This window comes from Schistocerca gregaria, chromosome 1 (genome assembly GCF_023897955.1).
Source record: "Schistocerca gregaria isolate iqSchGreg1 chromosome 1, iqSchGreg1.2, whole genome shotgun sequence".
NCBI classification, from domain to species: domain Eukaryota; kingdom Metazoa; phylum Arthropoda; class Insecta; order Orthoptera; family Acrididae; genus Schistocerca; species Schistocerca gregaria.
Window position 1 is genome coordinate 618,950,431 of NC_064920.1, and position 14,996 is coordinate 618,965,426.

At 39.0% G+C, this 14,996-nt stretch overlaps 1 protein-coding gene across 1 annotated transcript in view; it reads left to right on the top strand.

Annotated features, from left to right (window-relative positions):
- The window catches only part of LOC126359176 (arrestin homolog), an 83,394-nt gene that overhangs the window by 24,242 nt on the left and 44,156 nt on the right, over positions 1-14,996 (top strand). The gene's annotated exons all lie outside the window — the stretch shown is intronic.

The window sequence follows — 14,996 nt, forward strand, 5'->3', positions numbered from 1 at the left end:
GTTATGGTGCCTACATTTCTGCTCCATCCCCCTGTGATGACTAATTTATGATTAACATAGTCAGTTAATAAATCATAATCAAATGCAGTCTCATTAAAAGCCTCCCCCTCTCCACATGTAAAGGTATGACTTTCCGTTTGTCATACAGCCTTTAAATGATGCCAACATTGCGAGTCTTCAAGCATCTTGGAAGCTGTAGGAGATGTGTGACAGTCTGCATCTAAAATATGATGGGCTTGTGAATGTTATAATTTCTCTGAAGCTCTTAAGGCCACCTGACAGTCTGCGTCTAAGTTCCAGTGATCATGAGATTGCTCTGAGGTTTGTTAGATTTGAGTAATTTTCACAACTTGAGCTCTCTTAGAACTAAACACTAATTCAGATTTACATATGTGAGGCTTATAATGACAGTTTTCAATCTGGTTCTCAGGCTTACTGTCCAGTTTTATTGTTGTATCTCCACCAAAACTCTCCTACTATGACAGGTGGTGGAGGAATTCAATATCATAAACCACACACATAGTAACATTGGATTTGCACTGTCGCAGAATAATCTATAGACACCAAGAGTTGCCAACCATCACGCCAGCATTGTGTGCATGGCGCTCACATGTACCATATTTTAAAAAGTTAATAACTCTAAAAAAGATACAACTTTCTAAAGTGGCCTATCGCCTTCTTCATGGTTCAAGCTACCTCCATACCAAATACCATTGGAATCTGTTCATCAGTAGATTCGTCAAAACGTAACAGAGAGAGCTACTGGTATTAGTGTTAAATTATGGATTAAACCCATTGAGAATTGAATAAGCATTGTACTGATTACATTGAATCATATATGATTGAGAGTCTATGACACTAACCACATGATCAGAGCTGTTAAGTAAATTAGAATGCAAAAAAGTAGTTATAAAAATGTGATGGGCTTGTGACTGGTATTAATATAGAGGTATGGATTAAATACAGAAGGATTGTATAAGCATTGTATTCATTATGTTGAATCATATTATGTATAACATATCAAACAATAAAAGCATTTTCATAAATATGATAAAGTTAAAAAGTCAAAGAGAATAGATTTTTCAAAGAGTAATTATTTTTCTGCATTTTGTGTTATATTCTTCAAATCAGTAAATATGCTGTACAACACACTTTACGAAGTAGCCTGTGGTCCTCCTTAGCATTCATTAAAGAAAACAGAAGTGATATCTGGTGTTCTCCCAGGAAGTATTCTAGGTCCTATAATCTATATAAATGATTTAGGGGACAATCTGAGGAGTCACCTTAGATTGTTTGCAGATGATTTTGTCATTTACCATCTAGTAAAGACATCAGAAGAGCAAAACAAATTGCAAAATGATTTATACAACATATCTGTAAGGTGCAAAAAGTGGCAATTCACTCTCAATAATGAAAAGTTTGAGGTCATCCACAAGAGTAACCAGAAAATTTCAGTTGCACAGTAAATCACACAAATCTAAAGGTTGTCAGTTCAACTACCTACCTACGGATAACAATTATGAACAAGTTAAATTGGAATGGTCATGTATGTGGGGCATTCAGTAAGTAATGCAACAAATTTTTTTCTCAGCCAATTTCAGTTGTAAAATTACAGAATTTGCTGTGGGATAGCATGGAATATTCCCATTTCAGCCTCTATAGTTTCATGAAGTTCTGATAGGTTGCAGTGCTATACAAAGCCTTCAAAATGGTGTCCTTAATGAGATGCATTCCGAGCAAAGAGTTTTCATTGAATTTCTTTTGGCAGAAAACCAAAGGATCACAAATATTCATTGGCACTTGCAGAATGCCTACAGAGACATGGAAGTGAACAGAAGCATAGTGAGTTATTTGGCAAGCTGCCTGTCATCATTGCAACAAGGTCATGCAAATCCATCTGATCTTCCGCATGCCAGGTGGCCACACACAGCTACGACTCCTACAGTGTTGGAACATCCAATCAAACATCTCGTCACACATCTGGACGTCTCTGTTGGTAGTGCTGACACACTAATCCATCAGTGGGGGTCCTTGCAGGTGTGTGCCCACTGGGTTCCTTGCTGCCTAACAGAAGGCCTGAGCACTGGGCAAAATTATTTTCATGTTATGAGGCTGATTGTGTCAATTTTCTGATGAAAATCATAAAAAGTGATGAAACATGGGTTCATCACTTCAAACCAGAAACAAATCGGCAATCCATGGAATGGAGTGTCGCCATGCCACCTCTCCTCCAAAGAAAAAGTTCAAAGTTGCACCCACAGCCAGTAAAGTCATGGCAACAGGTTTCTGGGACTTCAAAGGGCTTATGCTGAATGATGTCCTCCCTTGTGGTTCAATGAACAACTCTGAATGTATTGTGCTACCCTCAGGAAATTGGAGGGATGTCTTCAGCGTGTTCATCACTACAAAAGTGCAAACAAACTTCTCCATGATGACTCAACACCTCACACAAGTCAGGGCATCTGAGATGAGCTCACAAAACTTCATTGGACTTATCTTTCTCAACTACCCTACAGCCTGGATCTTGCATCTCCCAACTTCCATCTGTTTGGCCCAATTGAGGGTACACTCTGCTGGAAGCAGTAAATGGATGATGGTGAGGTTATTGATGCAGCAGTATGCTGGTTCTGACATTGACTTGTAGGGCAGTACCATGCAGGCATACAGGTCCTTCCATAAGGTGGAATAAGGCCATTGTGTTGAAAAGAGATTATGTTAAAAAATACAGCTTTGTAACTAAAAGAGTGGGGAATAATATTGTGTATTGGAAACCCAAATAAAACCAATGTGCTATTAGAAAAAATGTGTTCCATTACTTATTGAATGCCCCCCATAGATAATGTTGGGGAAAGGTGAACCAAATACTGCACTTATTGGCAGAACTCTTAGAAAATGCAACAAATCTATAGGATACTGTCTACACCATGCTTGTCCATCCTCTGCTAGAGTATTGCTGTGCAGTATGGAATCCTTACCAGATAGTATTGGTGGAGGACATCAGAAAGATTCAAAATAGGGCAGCTTGGTTTGAATTATCACAAAATAGGGGAGAGAATGTCACAGAAATGATACACAATTTCGGATGCAAATTATTGAAACAAAGGTGTATTTTGTTATAACCAGATCTTCTCATGAATTTTCAGTTTCCAATTTTCCCCTCCTAGTGCAAAAATGTTCTGTTGATACCAACCTACATAGGGAGAAATTATCATTGTGATAAAATAAGAGAAGTCAGAGCTTGCACGGAAAGATCTAAGTACCCCACCCCCACCCCCCCGCATGCTGTTCAAGAGTGGACTGGTAGGGAAATGTGTAAAAATGCTTCAGTGAACTCTCGGCCAGGCTCTTGGAAAGATTTAATAGTTTGTTTTTCCTGTAAGCTGTCCATGTGTAAAAATGGAATCAGTGAACCTGCTGCCAGACACTTAAGTGTGAATTCCAGAGTAGTCATGTAAATGTAGATGTAGAGATATGTGGAAGAAACCTGGAGGAAGACTCCACAATCTTTGATAGAGATGTAGAAACCAGATTTTAAATTCCAAAATATTTCTAGATCCAGATCTAGGCTCTGACTACAATTTTTTGGTTATTAGCTGTAAATTAAAATTTCAAAAATTACATAAAGATAGGAAATTACCAAGCTGGGACCTGGATATAGCAAAAGAGTTACTAGCTGTTGAGGTTTTCAGGATGACTATTACACAATGATCAACAGCAAGTGGGGAAAGAAATCCCATGGAAGATAAATGGATATCTTTGAGAGATGAACCAGTGGAGGCAACTGAGGATCAAATAGACAAAACCAGAAGATGAGTCAAAATCGTTGCACAACACACAAGAAATTGAATTTAATTGATGACAGGAGAAAATATAAAAATGGGGCTAATAAATCAGGCAAATGGAAATACAGTAATCTAAAAAATGAGACTGATGCAAGTGCAGAATGGTGAAGCAGGAATGGCTAGAGGAGAATGCAAACTTTAAATTCCTAACCGTAGTTTCTTATACTGGATGTTAATTTTCCTTTATGTATGCTGGGTAGCTCCTAACTATTAAAACAGCTAGCTTTTCCACTAGCTGCTGGGACAACAGTCTGTATAATTGAAAAAAATCTTCTCAGTTTTCAAGTCTCGTTAATTCGAATATAACACTCAAGCTTTCGTTGGCTATCTCTTTCATCACTATCAAGAACAGCTACCAGGTCTGGTACACTTTTCTGTTTATATAGGCATTACTGCAGCCCCTGGATCCAATCAAAGTGCTATGTTGGTACTGCAAACAGCTGAAAGCAAGGGGAAGCTACAGCCATTATACATCCTGGCGTCATGCAGCTCACTGTATGAGTAGATGATGATGCCATCCTTTTGGGTAAAATAGTCCCCTATTCATATCTCCAGGTGGGAACTACTCAGGAGGATGGTGTCAATAGGAAAATAAACTGCCATTCTATGGGTTTGAGAATGGAATGTTAGATACTTTGATTGGGTAGATAAGCTAGTGAATTTAAACTGACATTTGATGTAGCTGAAATTAGTGAAGTTCAGCTGTAGGAAGAATAGACTTCTGGTCAGGTACTACAGGGTTGTCAACACAAAATCAGATAGGATTTAATCATAATCATTGAGTGAAATTCAGTAGTAGGAAAAGGAAGAGAAAGAAAAGTAATAACAAACCATGGACTGGGGAAAGGAATGAAAGAGGGAGCCACCTGGTGGTATTTTGCATAGGGCGTAATTTAATAATAACACAGAATATACTGAATTTAGTTGATGGAAGGAGAAAATATGAAAGTATGGAAGCCAAAGCAGACAAAAAGGAATACATATGGCTTAAGAATTATGAAAGAAGGTTGTAAATGTGGAAGAGAACAAGGGACACCGGAAGGTTTCAAATTGGTTATGTAATAACAAGACACCATTTTCAAAAACCAGATTTTAAACTATAAAACATCTCTAGAGGCAAATGTGGACTCTGGTCATAATGTATTGGATATGAACTGAAGAATTGCAAGAAGATTGGAATTTAAGGAGATGGAATGTGGATAAATGGAAAGAACAAGATGTTGTTGAGCATTAAGCAATGTCAGAATGAAGCAGGGGGAAGGAATACAATAGAAGACAATGGATAGCTTTGAGAGATGAAATAGTGAAGGCAGCAGAGAATCTCATAGATGAAAAGACAAGGCATAGTAGAGATTCATGGATAACACAATAGGTACTGAATTTAGTTGATGAAAGGAGAAAATATAAAATTAGGGCAAGTGAAGCAGGCAAAAGGGAATGTCTAAAACACAAGGCTTTAGGAAAAAGCAGAACTAGTGGAAAAACAGATATCACCAATAAGAAGATTTAAGAGGCCCTCAGATTAATCAAGAGCTCAGAAGGCAAACCAGTACTAGGGAAAGAAGGGAAAGATGAAAAATGGAAAGATATATAGTGGGTCTTTTCGAGGTATGGTGCAACTCATTGCCAAATCAGTGCTACCTGTTTGCTCAATTTAAAAATGGCAACATATCAATTAATGACAAACCTCATTCTGCACACCCATCAACTGCCCAAGTCGATGAAAATGTTGAAAAGATTGTTCTCCCAGGTCAGACCTTCAATCAGACCTTTTATTGGAAGTTTTAAGAAGATTGTACAACAGAGTTCATAAAAAAAGACCCTATTTGTGACCAACAGGAGACTGGTTCTTCCACCACAACAACGCACCTGCATACACAGCCATCTTTGTTAGACAGTTTGTGGCTAAAAATGGCATGGCTCTGATGTCCCACACACCTTACTTGCCTGATATGTCTCTGTGTAAATTTTTCATATTCCCATGCATGAAAAGGGCGTGAAAGGACACCAATTTGATAACACTGAAGTTAATAAAAAAACAAGGGAGGAGCTGTCAGTCATTTCTAAAGATGACTACAAAAAATGTTTCAGACAGTGAAAGCACTGGTGGGACAAATGTATTAGTTCTAATGGAGAGTATGTTAAAGGGGATATGATTGTTTATATATAGGTTTCAGAAAGTAATTCCAGTTTTTTTGGGTATCCTCCTTGTATAGTTGAGAAAAAATCAAATAGAAAGAGAAGAAGAAGTTAGTGAACATGAGATAGGAGATATGAAACTACATGATTAATTTGGCAGAACACTGAAAGACTTGTGTGGAAGTAAGGCACCTGGAGTAGACAACATTCTCTTAGAATTATTGATATCTTTAGGAGAGCCATCCCAGATAAAACTATTGCACCTGATGTCCAACGGAAATACTTCCAGGCTTCAAGAAAAATACCAGAGGTTGAAAATACTGCTTCAATTGTTAAGTTCTTTTGTTATCACATGACTGGTTTTGGGCTCTCATACATCCATCTTCAGGTGTCATAACTTCGTGCTGCGACTCCCGAGTGCCGCAGCAGTCGTGTACAAGGCGCAGTATGCTACCTGTGAGCACAAAGCCTGCTCTGCAAGCATATGTAGCACACTGTGCCTTGTGCACAGCTACTGCAGCACTCGGAGGTCACAGCATCAAGTTACAACACCTGAAGATGGGCGTATGAAAGCCCAAAACCAGTCGTGTGATAATAAAAGAATTTTACAACTGAAGCGGTATTTTCAACCTCTGGTATAATGCTCAGTTGTGAATGTTTCACCAACAGGATTGTTTCAAGACAAATGCATCAATTCCAATCCCAAAGAAGGAAAGTGCAGATATCTGTCAGTACTGTTGCACTATTACAAGGGGCGTTTGAAAAGTCCGTGCAAAAATAAAAACCACTTACATGTTTGGGGTAAACCTTTTTTTAGTTTTTGATACAGTCTCCTTTGAGACTTATACACTTCATCCAATGCTGTTCTAATTTGTTGATCCCTTCTGAATAATAGGAATTGTCGAAGTCTGCAAAATAGCTATTAGTTGCAGCAATCACCCCCTCGTCTGAATAAAATCTTTGTCCCACCAGCCATTTCTTCAAATTGGGAAACAAATAGTAGCCTGAGGGAGCCAAGTCTGGAAAATAGGGGGGATGTGAAATGAGTTGGACTTCTATTTCCAATAATTTTGTGACCACAACTGCTGAGGTATGTACTGGTGCATTGTCATGATGGAAAAGGACTTTTTCGCGGTCCAATGGCTGGCGTTTTTCTTGGAGCTCAGTCTTCAAACAGTCCAATAACAAAGAATAATATGCACCTGTAATAGTTTTACCCTTTTCCAGATAGTCAATGAGGATTATCCCTTACAAATCCCAAAAGCCAGTCGCCATAACCTTTCCAGCCGAAGGAATGGTCTTCGCCTTTTTTGGTGCAGATTCTCTCTTGGTAACCCATTGTTTAGACTGTTGTTCGGTCTCAGGAGTGTAGTAATGTATCCATGTTTCATCCACAGTGACGAAACGATCCTTAAAGTCCTGTGAATTCTTCCTGAACAGCTGCAGATCATCCTTGCAACACTTCACATGATTCCGTTTTTGGTCAAGCATGAGCAATTGCGGAATCCATCTTGCAGATAGCTTTCTTATGTCCAAATGGTAATGCAAAATATTATGTACCTATTCATTCGAGATGCCCACAGTACTAGCAATCTCACACACCTTAACTCTCCTGTCATCCATCACCATACCATGGATTTTATCAATGATTTCTTGAGTCTTAACTGCCACAGGGCATCCAGAATGGTCAGCATCACTTGTGTCTCCAAAAATTTTAAAACCACTTATAAACTTTCTAATTGAAGGTGCAGAATCACCGTAATGTTTATCAAGCTTCTCTTTAGTCTCCTGAGGCGTTTTGCCTTTCATAAAGTACTGTTTAATCACCACACCAAATTCCTTTTCATCCATTTTTTGACAATCATTCAACAAAGAAACAGACCAATATGGCTGAAACTTGGTGTGCATTCTTTCCAAAGATGCTACTAACTAAAAATGACCTCGATATGCGCCGGTGGTGCTATCTTTCGGACTTTGCACAGAGTTTTCAAACACCCCTCGTAGTTTGATTAGTCACGATTACAAAATATTGACAGTAATTATCTACAGAAGAAAGAAAAAACTAGTAGAAGCCACTTTCAGTAGAAGATCAGTTTGGGTCCTGGAGAAATGTAGGAACACATGAGGCAATACTGACCCCACGTCATATTTAAGAAGATAAGTTGAGCAAAGGCAAATCTTTATTTGTGGCATTTGTAGATTTGGAGAAAGCTTTTGACAATGTTGAATGGACTATCCTCTTAAGAATGTCAGAGGTAGCAGGGATAAAATACAGGGAGTGACTGGTTATTTAAAACTTGTGCAGAAATCAGACTGCATTTATAAGAATCAGTGGGCATGAAAAGGAAATAGTACTTAAGAAAGGATTGAGACAAGATGGTAGCCTGCATTTCATGTTATTCAGTTTGTTTATTTAGTAAGCAATAAAGGAAACCATGGAGGAATTTAGAAAGGGAATTTAAGTTATGGGAGAAAAAATTGAAAAATTAAGGTTTTCTGATAATTTGTAGTTCTGTCAGAAGTTGTTGGGAACTTGGAAGAGGATATGAATGAATTGGATAGTGTCTTGAAAATAGATTATATGATGAACATCAACAAAAGTAAAACTAAGATGTGGAATTTAGTGAAATGAAATCAGGTGATGCTGATGAAATTGGATTAGGAAATGAAGCACTAAAAGTATTTGATGAGTTTTGCTATATGGGCAGCAAAATACCTTCTAAGGTATTTGTCTGGAGTGTACCCTTGTAGAGAAATGAAACATGGACAATAAGTAGCTCATACAAGAAAAAAATAGAAGCTTTTAAAATGTGGTAATACAGAAGAATGCTGAAGATTATACGGTATAAAATACTTAGTAAAGAATTATTATACAGAGCTCACTGTTGTGCAATGTTGTCTCTTATTCATTGATTGGTGGTTATAGTAACTGTTGTTCAAATAGTTAGTAGTCAAGAATGAATGAAGGTCATTACCTGTGTTTCTGTAGGCTTTATTACTTTCCCCACACAACAAAAATCATGAGCATACCACATAAATATTTGCATTACCTGATCCGGGATCAATGTCAAATATTAAATGAGATGAACTCCAAAGATTAATTTTGTATTATCTCATCACAAAGAATGGTGATCATTTATTAATCTCTTGCGATAATCAATCAAACAATTATGAATTACATATTAACAAAATGGCATACACATCTTTACAAAATGACATTCAAGACTTGTATTGTAAATCACAATGTTCATACAATACATCTTTCTCATTTATGGTTCCAGACAACTGAGTGGAGTCAGAGATTACAAAGCACAAATACTATGATGGGTAGATCACATAATTAATGAGGAGGCACTGAAATGAATTGGGGAAAAAAGAAATTTATGGCAATACTAGACTAAAGGAAGGGATCGGTTGATAGAATACATCCTGGGGCTCAAAGAATAGTAAATTTGGTAATGGAGGGAAGTGTGGAGCTGTAAAAATTGTAGGAGACCAAGGGGTAAACAAGGAATGTACATTACAGCAGTTATTCAGAGATGAAGAGCTTGCACACGACACACTGTTGTGGAGGGCTGCAGCAAACCAGTCTTTGGGCTGAGGACCACAGCAGCAGCAACATGCTGAAAATACTCTAATTCTATTAATTTGTTAAGCAGTGGCTTAGTTAAACAAAATGCACTGCCAGATACACCTAGACATGTCTCTTACCAGGTGAACCTCCATGCATATTTCTCTGATTGGCTGTCGCTTTATGGCGATAGCTCCACAACAGTTCATTTCCAGGCTATAATTATCTGAAAAATTTTGCTGTATTCAATGTCCTCTACCATGCTGCGGCTTTATTATCAGATTTTTTTCTCGACCTTGTACAGGAGGGCTATCCAGTGGAAATGAACTTGAAGACAATATCACAGAAAGGGAAACAGAAATAGGTAAGGATGAGAGGGGAGTTAAGGTACTGTGGGAGGAATTTCACAGAGTACTGAAAGGCATAAGGTAAAACAAGACACATGGAGTAGATGACATTCCCTCAGAATTATTAAGATCCTTGTGAGAATACGCCATGACAAAACTCTTCCACCTGGTATGCAAGATATATTAAACAGACAAAATTCCCAAGTCTTCAAGAAAAAAAGTAATAATGGCAATTTCAAAGAAGTCAGGGGCTGACAGATGTTACTATTAGTGAACCATACATGTACACTGATGAGCCAGAACAATATGATCACTGCTCACCATGAGACTGATTGCTACTTGTGTTGGCACAGTAAAGAACACATAAAAGCAGAATAGAGATGATTGGGGAATCATTCTAGTAATGATAGTGGCCATAAACGGGGAAATCTACTGACACCAAAGACAATGAGAAAGCAAAGATTTCTGTGGCTCAACACCTGGGAATGAGTGTCTCAGGCCACTGTAATGAGCATACATGGAAAGTGGTTGAAAGACAATGAAACCATGAGTAGGTGATGAGTTGTTGGACACGTGTGAACTCATCACATAATGTGGAGATTGGAGCCTTGCTCGCCCCATAAAGCAGGGCAGATGGTGATTTGTGGAGATTTCCTGACAGTATACAATGCTGGTGCAATCAGAAGTCTTTCAAAGCACACATTGTTGAACATGGGACTTTGCACATGTCTAAAAGAACAAACACCACATATACATAATTATGGCAGGACAGGGGGGGGGGGGGGATGGGATGGCCACTGATCTCTTCAGTTTGGTTGTTGTGCAGAGTTGAATTTAGTGAAACTAAACTTCTAATTGTTGTTGTTTATAGGTCCCCTAACTCTGACTTCAGTGCATTTCTGCTCAAGTTAGAGAGGGCTCTTGATTCACTATGTAGGAAGCACCAGAAATTAGTTATGTGTGGGGACAACAGTATAAATTTTGTGTATGATGGTGCAAGAAAAAGGATGTTAGTAGATCCCCTAAATTCATATGATCTGATGCAGACTGAGATTTTTCCAACTAGGGTGCAGGGCAACAGTAGCACAGCCATAGACAATATTTTTATTCATTCATCATTACCAGACGGGCATTCTGTTAGTAAAAGGGCGAATGGCCTTTCAGACCATGATGCACAAGTTTTAACACTAAAAGGCTTTTGTACTCAAACAAATGTCAGATTTAATTGCAAACTATGTAGGAAAGTCAATCCAACAGCAATAGAAAGTTTTTTAAACTTTGTCAAGGAACAAGTGTGGCAGGATGTTTATAGTGTCGATAACATAGATGATAAATGTAATTCTTTCCATAACACATTTCTCATGCTCTTTGAGAGTTGCTGTCCATTAGAACATACTAAATGGGATACTAGCAGTAAAAGGCAGCTTCGGTGGCTGACTAGTGGGATAAGGATATCATGTAGAACAAAGTGGGAATTATATCAAAATGTTAGAAGTAGTCACAATCAAGGTGCAGTAGCCCATAATAAACAGTATTGTAAGGTGCTTCAAAAGTTATTAGGATGGCAAGGAGTATGTGGTATGCAAACAGAATAGCTAATTCACAGGATAAAATTAAAACCATGTGGTCCGTTATGAAGGAAGTGTCTGGTCAGCAGCACAAGTTCGACAATATAAAGTCAGTTTGCAGTAAAAATATATCTTTCACTAATAAGTCAGATACATGTACAGTATTTAACAATCATTTTCTGAGCATTGCTGGTGAATCAAATAAAAATTTTGTTTCTTCAGGGAATCATATAACTTTCTTGGCAAATGCCTTTCGGAGATTGATGTCTGAAATACTCCTCTGTGATACAGACAAGGGGGATATTGAGTCAATAATTAAATCATTGAAGACTCGTTTTCCTTTAGGAATGGTCAGTTCTCTGAATGTTTAAAGCACTCAGTAATAAAGCCACTTTATAAAAAGGGAGAGTTGGATAATGTAGACAATTTTAGACCTATTTCTATGCCATCAGTGTTTGCTAAAGTTATTGAAAAGGCTGTGCATGTAAGGGTAATTAATCATTTTATATCACACGATTTGTTATCAAATGTACTGTTCGGCCTTAGAAATTGCTTAACAACTGAAAATGCTGTATTCTCTCTGTGAGGTACTGGATGGGTTAAACAAAAGGTGTCGAACATGAGGTATTTATTTATTTATTTAGCATATGGCAAGTACAAATCACGTTTATAGAGAAATAAGCTGCTACAATAACTTTATAACTTTGGCACTAAAAACAAGACATAAAGAATTAAATACAGTTATGTCATGAACAACATATATATAATTACAAATTAACATTTAGGTTTTTAATATACTGAACTGCACTTCGAGTCACATCCAGGAAGTCCGTTGTTTAACCTGAGTAGGCTCTCAGAGGGCACTCTGCAATGATGTGCCGGATCTTCTGCTTCTGAGCGCCGCAGTTGCACTTTGGGGATGGTGCTCTTCCCCATTTGTGTAGAGAGTCTGCACATCACCCATGGCCCGTCCAGATCCTGTTGAGGATGGTCCAGGTTTTATGTGGTAAGCCAAAGCCTGGAGGTCTGTTTGACAGTTTCAGTAAGGTGTTTACCTGTGGTGGTGTTGATTCTTCCCATTCCACTTTCCAACATTCTTCAAGACAGAAACCATTTTCCTCCAGATCTTTAGCCCTTATAAGAGGTGGATGTCTAGAGCGCAATCTATCTCTGTCAATGCCATTGCTCAAAGCGTGAATCGGAAGTTGCGGGTTGTCTTGTATATTTTTAAATTCTCTGAGAAGCGCATGTTCTCTTCGTAAGTGAGGTGGCGGTATGTGGCTCAGTACAGGTAGCCAGTGAATGGGGGTTGATTTTATTGTACCTGAAATAATCCTCATAGTTTGGTTCAGTACTGTGTCCACCATCTTGGTGTGAGCGCTCTTTAGCCAAACAGGGAACAGTACTCTGCCGCAGAGTAGACAAGACCCAAAGCAGAGCATCGCAAGGTAGAGGCAGAGGAGCCCCAGCTGGTACCACATAGTTTCTGAATGATATTGTTCCTAGTACGGATTTTTGCAGAAGTGTTGAAGAGGTGTTGTTTGTAGCTCAGGGTTCTGTCTAATGTCACTCCCAGGTATTTTGGATTTTTATTATAAGGCAGAATATTGTTATCAAAATATATCTTAAGGCATCTGTTAGCCAATTTATTATTCAGGTGGAAACACATAGCCTCAGTTTTAGTTGGACTAGGTTGTAGTCTCCATTCACGAAAGTACATTCCCAACAAGGACAAGTCGCTTGTCAGGACAGTCTCAGTATGCCCCATATCTCGATGTTGTGTAGCTATGGCCCAGTCATCTGCATATCCAAACTTTTCAGATTTAGTATTAGGCATATTGGCTATATGCATGCTGAAAAGTAGCAGTGCCAGGACTGATCCTTGGGGCAAGCCATTATTGAGCTTCATTGTTTTTCTCCTATAATCTTCAAGTATCACCTGGAATAGTCTGTTGCAGAGCATCTCATTGGTAAGGTTAGCCATTTTCAAACATGGCATGATGTGGAGTAGTTTGTAAATCAGGCCTTGCCTCCATAAGTGTCATAAGCCACTGTCAGGTCTATAAATACCACGGATGTTTTTTCTTGTCTTTGGAAGCCTGCCTGAATATAGCAAGTTAGTGAGAGGATCTGTGCGGCTCCTGTTTGGCCAGAAGCCTGCTTGTTCCACAGGGATACATTTTAGGATATCTGGACTTATTCTGTTACATATAAGTCTCTCCAGTAGTGTGTAGATCATGCTAAGAAGGGCAATTGGGCAGTAGCTGTTTGGTTGGTCATTTGGTTTACCTGGTTTCAGTATCGCTATGATTTTTGATTTCTTAAGGGTATTTGGTATTCTTCCAGTTTCCATCATGCTGGAGAAGAACTGTGCAAGCCATAATTTTGCAAATTTACTGCAGTGAATCAGAAACTCTGGATGAATTCCATCAAAACCTGGGGCTTTCCGTGGCTTGATGTCTCTCAGTACCAGTGTTATCTCCTTGATTGAGAAGGGATGCAAGTGTAGTGAATTGTTTCCTACTAAAGATTTCAACTTTTTAAGTTCCTTTTTAACATTTATGGTATGAGCTCGATCCCCTGTAGCTCTAGAGGTTTTACTGATGTGCGCCGCAACTGCTTGGTCGTTGGTTGCTGCTACTGCCGCCAAGCTTCCGAAGTAGCGACCACGCCTTTCTGCTCGATTTTGTGAAGTCCATTTCCTCAACGGTCTCTATCCATTTAGTGCGCCTGGCAGCGACCAGACTGTGCAGTAAGTCATCTGCAGTCTCGCTATCCCCATGCTCTAGGAACTGTTTATAGAGGCGCTCACTCTCTTCGTTCCACCCCAGCATGTATTCTTTTGTAAATCCCTGGGGAATGCTGTTCTTAGCTGAGCTGATGACTGCTCCCACAAATCTTTTGTAATTTTTATAAGTCAGATATATCCATCCAATGCGTTTATCAAGTTTTTCTGAGAAAGTAGCCCAGTCCGCTTTCCCGAAGTTCCATCTGGGCCGAGGATACGAGGAAATTAGGGGGATAGTTAGGCCTATTTCTATGAGCACCGGGCGATGTTGGGAGTGAGGGAAGTCCCCAAGTATTCTGCTGGAGGCTGGTATAGGTTTATTATTAGTGTCAGCCGTAACAAAGCACAGATCAGGATGGGTTTCAGTTCCCCATGCAGCTGAATTATATGTACTTTGGTCTTTGGTGTCAAAGATTAGCTGTGTATTGCAATCTTCAGCCCATTTCGCCAAGTCTTCACCGTTCTGGTCAGATGTGTGGTATTCCCACAGTTCGTGGTGGCTGTTGAAGTCACCCACATATATTGTGGGGTGAGGCAGGGCTTGTAGAACTTGTGGAGGCCACGAGTGGCCTGGGGGTTTGTAGATGTTGTTTACCGTTAGTTCACCTACTTTTACAGTAACTTCATGGATATCACATGTGGTAGATGTAGAAATAAGGACTACATCCTCTATGTCCTTTCTAACGTACGTTGCTGTACCATAGTGCCTGTGATGTGTAGCACCTATCAGGTCATAGCCCG